We start from the raw sequence: 6,000 nt of genomic DNA, 5'->3' as shown, positions 1-6,000 counted from the left end.
ACCCAAATTATACATACTAGTTCAATAGATTTTTGAGACGTGTTTCTGTTTCTTGAACTGTAAATATCTCTGTGCAAATGGAATTACCCCTGCTAAATTAGATGATTGGAAATATATTTAAACCCAAACCAGGTGATTGGAAATGAATTTAAAACAATACACTGGTGAGTGATGCTGGCTTCATGCTGGTACACATGCATCAGTGGATGCTTATTTTAAGGATAAGCTATAGTAATTAAAGAAAGAAAAGGAATACACTACACAAACAAAGCCATACATGACAGAAAATAAGCTATATTAGCTATATTAGAAAAGGTCAAATGATGATAGATTCTGAATATCTGCCAAAATCTCCAAATACCTTTTCAGACATTAATCACATACTCCTTACAGGAGACCCTTGGCTCTTGGCTGTTACACTTTGCAGTATAAACTTGGTAACTCAGAGTATTTCTGAGCTGTTCACTGCTTGGTTCCCTTCACATTCCTGCCACAAGCAGCCAGTCCTACTGAAGACAGAGACCAGAGCCACATACAGGGTTCTTCTCTGCTCCTCTGGAATCTGGTCATGCTTAGCTGGCAGCCACCCTGCAAATCAAGTGGCTTCTGTCAACCCTTTCAAGAAATCCAGGAGCTGGAGGTTAGAAAGGGAAAGCAGATTTTCGTGTCCACTCCTGGTGCTAAGGATCTGTCTTGGAGTTGGGCAGAACTCAGCTTTCCAATAAACACTCTTAAACATCCTCATTTTGCTCCCAAAAAGGTTACCAAAGTAATACGTGAGTGCATGGCATTCAGAGGAAGATCGGATCTTACCATCAATTGCCTTATTTAAAATGGAAAGTATCCTCCTCTCCTTAAGCGCAAAAGGATTTTTGCTTTGGCCAGGGTCAGCCCATAGGTCTCCTGTTAGCATTTTCTGCTCAATTAGTTCTTTCAAGGGATTGCTGAACCTGCACAGATATTGTGTAATCTAGGTTAAATCAGGAAATAGTATAATAAGAAGTAGTTACACATGGCAAGGGAAGTCAAAAAAAGCAGCAACAGGAACTCAGAAAATATAAGGATATAAATAAAAGGACAGGTGCTATCTTCAGTCATGGAATGTGATGGGGACTCAGTAATTGACCTAAAAATAGAGGTGACTAAAAGAAAACACTCTGAAAAGCGCAGCAGAGGCCATAACCTCAGACGGTGTAATTTAACGTACTTCCACAGAAATCATTACAGAAGTGAATCACTAAAGCAGAATAATAAGGACTTACATATTTATAGAAGAAGTGGCAAAAATAGCACTTGTCAGAAAACATTACTGAAAGCTACAGAAAAATGCTTATTGATGTAGACCACATTCTGTGAACAGAGCTGTGATTACTATATTATGCGTACAGTAAAGGCAGTCGATGCAGAGCCTAGGTTAATTTTAAATACAAGTTAAGCAAGAAACATTTGGTAACTATGATACAGATGGTAACAATCCTAAAAAAGAAAGGATCATGTTTATATTTTCCTCCATGACAGTATTTTTGGAATGACAATGGCTAAATCAGAACAAATACTTAAGTGGATCATGCTGAGCTGGATATATATCTGATCAGATTTCAAACTTCGACAGTTTTGCCTTGGATATAATTATCTCAGGCTCTGTAGAAATACTGAAGGAATGTTACTTATCAGAGGCAACTGCTGATTTTAAAGGATGGGCATTCCACACCAGTCCATGGAAAAAAGGACACCAAAAGGCCATCTCAGACAATCTAAACCTGAATTTCATCTCTATTGCTTTGAAGTGAGATATTAGATCTCAATTTTTCCCTGTTTCAAAAGAGCCCTTCTTAACTTCTTTTGGATCCTATCCTGGGTAATTTCACTGTTGTGAAACCTCGAGAGACAGAACAGTTGAAGAAATCCTAGTTTTCTCTTTGGTAGATTTTTTTTTCACTTGAATACTAATGTTTCATAAAGTAGGATAAATTCAGCTCCAAGAGGAGTAAACAGAAGGAGAAGCATGCTTTCTGGCTGGTTTCATGCCAGCCAAGAATATTGTTAACTCTGCGGTTTAATCACTGACATTTTATGCAATGGTCTATAATTAAAAGCAGAGTTTTCACCCAAAATGCATCTTATGCAAGCAACATATGTTTTGTGCAATTCAACTTAACTGTTCTGACTGACTGAAGGAGCAACTTCATTCCTGGAGATCTGGGACTGGACTATTTCCTTACAGTGCTGTTATGCTTCAGGAAGCCAGGCTCAGCATTATCCTTGCTGCCATCATAAAGAGAGCAATGCCCTTGTTGTTGCAAGTCAGTGCTGCACAGATTTAAGCCCACTGAGACTGTGATTCCCATTTAAGCAGGACCATTTGAATGCTGAGACTTCGTGCCGCACAAAGGTAATTGCATCCAGAACTGGTTTTCTCCCACTGTGGCTAAACACAAAACGCTGTAGTTCAGTCAGCTCCTTGGGTGTTTTCTGGGTCATTGCATCAATTTTGCACATTCATAGGTGAACAGCCTTGTATGAACCATTTTAGAATGGCGTACTTTAATACAATAGAGTAATGATAAATGGTAGAAAGAGCTCTATTTTCCGTTTTAATAATTCTGCCCAGACTAAGAAGCATTTCTTAGCACAAAATCACACTGTTTAACTCAAACTTTTAATAGCTTTGAAATATGTTAGTTCACAAAATATAGTTCCAGCCTTCCTGAAGACAAATTAAATCTGTATGGGTGTGTTATTTCTAGAAGGTTAGCACAGCCAGAAGTTGTTATGGAAGTATTATGGTTATTGGTTTTAAATGGAAGCCAACAAATTTTTAAACCAGCTAAACCAACAGCTTTGATTCTTTATACTTGATCTGCAGTTGAATAGGCTAAAATGAAATAAAACTAACATATATACCTTTAGGTTACAAGATAAGTTTTCAAAAGAGCAGTAGAGTAACATACACAAAGTTTTCTTCCAGCAGCAGAGGAAAAAAAAAAAAAAAGGCAGGAAAATTTCAGCACTACTGAGTTGTTTGGAAAACATTACCAACTTCTATAGAAAAAAAAATAAATATCTTTTTGCTCATCATTTTGAGCGGGCTCTCCTCAAATGCTTGAAAATCTCTTTTAAGAGCCAAGCAGAGACTTGGCATCAAGTTGAATTCTCTGCTGCAACATCTCAAAATACCACACAATAGGATAACATAATAATAACCTTTCTTGTAATATTTTCCTTTGGTTTGTTTTGCCCAGAAATATCCTAGGGATTTTTTCATGTTTTCCTTTTTACCTGAAATACTCTGCTAAGCCTAACTGTGGCCCAACTACTTTGTCATCCATCAAATGTTCCCACTCAAATGTAAGTTATATGTCTCTTCCTGTGATCCGCTGACACTGCAGAGATCACAGGATAGTACCAAGTGCTAATAAGAAGTCTGATATGTAGTAAAAATATATAGATGATTTGATTATTTATATTTAAACATTTTAGAAATACCTGAAAACATGCAACTAGCCACATACTCTGTCTCTATCTTTCTTTTACTACATCCTATTAACATAACACTTTGTCCAAGTCTGGTCTGGAGGGAGCCTGTACATGAGTAGACTTTGCCTTGTGGGCCCAAGAATCTTTTTGCTCCTCACTGGAAGCTCTGTTTTTAACCTTGTAAGCAGTCATGAGAAATGAGCTGAGGATCTCATAGTGACATAGAAATGCTAAGGAAGCCTCACAGCATGTTTATTTCCCTCCTGGTAGAGGTAGGGGTGTCTAAGACTCTGCAGTGATAAAAGATTGCAGAGTAAATCTGTGGCAATGCACCACCCAATTAGCAAATCTCTGAAAAAAAGTTTGGTTAATAATAGGAAAACTCTGACTGTTTTATGAAAAACGCCATAGTGGGATTGTTTAAAACCCACTTATATTTATCAGTATGCGTGTTCTCCATTTTGACAGAAAACCCTGTCTTCAGTACTGACATTGGACTAGAAAAAGGTTATCCAGTGCAGCGGCCTGCAGAATTTAGGATGTTTTGAGACAGGCTCTATAAACAAGAAGCTTATCATTAACCACTGTTCTCCTGCACTGTTATCAATGCTAAGATGATGATGAATACTATTTGCTCTCAAAAGCTGAAAACACTGCATTCTTTTAAACAACAACAGCATTGTTTTAGCTGTGATGATATAAGTCCCCTGGACGTGGGAGGAGCTGACATGTTTTTGTAGGCCAACTGACATAACTGGGAGAAAAACAAACAGCTACTTCTGCAGTTTCTGCTGTTTGCAAAAGTTTGTCTGTTGGGTGCCCTCCCCCCCCCCCCCCCTTTTTTTTTTCTCAGCTCTATCCACAAGTTTAAGAAATGACAGTACCTTTCCACTTTTATAACAGGAACACTAACAGGGGAGAGAACATGCAAATTTGCTTGAAAAATTAGAAAGATGTAAATTCTTTGATAATTTAATTCAAAACCAACCAACCAAAGAGAAATCCTTCTGTGAACTTTTTTTTTTTAATTTTATTTTTTATTTTCTTTATTTTTTTAATGGTAGATTTTCTTTATTTTTTTTAATGGTAGATAGAGATAATCAAGATGGATATATTGCATTCCCCTTTATGTAAAGTTTTGCACTTGCTTTGTTCAGCTGCACACCTGTAACCAGCAGTGGAGACCTTAGCAGACAGTCCCAACATTGGCAGGTCTCAACTGAGAGAGAACAGTTTGGATAGCTGGATACATAGGGCATTAGGTAATACACAGTTTATCTTAAACCTAAGATTCTGCTGTGGAGTATAAACTTTCTTTTGTCACCCTAACGTTGTTCCTAGAATAACTACAAAAACAAGAGAGGAAGGTGAAGCAGGAGGCTCATACAGTATGTAATGAGCCTCAGAAGTTTGTCTCTGAGCAAACAAGCCATTCTGTCATCAGCTACTTTTGAAGAGCTTGCAAATTGATCTTCATGCTGAATTCAGTGGGCAAGATGGAAGCTGTTCAGTATGTTACGTATTTCTACAGCTAGGCATTGCTGGCCAGCTGGTTAATGCAGACTCCTTTAGGACATGATCTGACACCAAGACCTTTAGTTGTAATGAACAGCCAAGCATTCAGATACTCTGAACCCATAATCCTCATTTGAGTCATTCAAGTAAATGTAGATTTCCCCGGGAGACAGTCCTGCAAAATACAATCTGAAAGCGGTGTCCTCTCTTTAAAGGTGGATATTATCAAGCTACCTGCCTTTTAGAGGGGTTCTTTAGGTGTTTTACTCATAACACTGGAGATTCTCTAATCACATTCACCAAAGGTATAGTTACCACCTCTCATTTAGAAAACAGCATCCTCAAAGCATGCAACTCCTTTTCCAAACACACTTACTCTCATTACATATTTGACATGAATAAAGAAGACCATTTTGCAGAGCTTGGATTTGCACCTATCTTCAGAGCGCTCCCCAGGCCTTAGTCCCTGCTGGGGGCTTATCATTGGTCTGTACTGATCCACTCTTGCTTTCAGCAACACAGGAAAAATAAACAAATGGAAGTGAAAAGGGAAGGAACATTTGACACAAATTTCATCACGCATGGGGGTGATCCAGGAGATGAACTAAATGAGCATCATGCCAACCCCATGCATGGCAGGGAAGGATCAAGGCAATGAGCACCAGCACCAGCTCTTGCTGATAACAAAGTTGATGGTCATCCACGCTGCCTAGCAGAGCCCAGCCTGCACATTGCCCTTGTCCCAGCTAGGGCTAGAAAGAGTGGTTCCTGTCTGCTTGATTTGACTCCCATGGGCAGGAGTATCCCCACAGACAGTCAGCAACTGTGACCGCCATAGATCCTGGTTGCAACACACAAAGGAGGGGGGTCTGGGTTTGGCTTCACTCTCCCAGACTGCCCTGCACTTTTGAAATGAAGACTAGATTTTATTATTTAAAAGAAAACTGTTTTGATTTCTGTCCTTACCTTCTTCCCAAACATGCATTTATAAGCTTAGGATCCTTATTA

Source organism: Oxyura jamaicensis, chromosome 2 (assembly GCF_011077185.1).
Source record: "Oxyura jamaicensis isolate SHBP4307 breed ruddy duck chromosome 2, BPBGC_Ojam_1.0, whole genome shotgun sequence".
NCBI lineage: Eukaryota > Metazoa > Chordata > Aves > Anseriformes > Anatidae > Oxyura > Oxyura jamaicensis.
Note: the sequence above shows the minus strand (reverse complement) of the source record.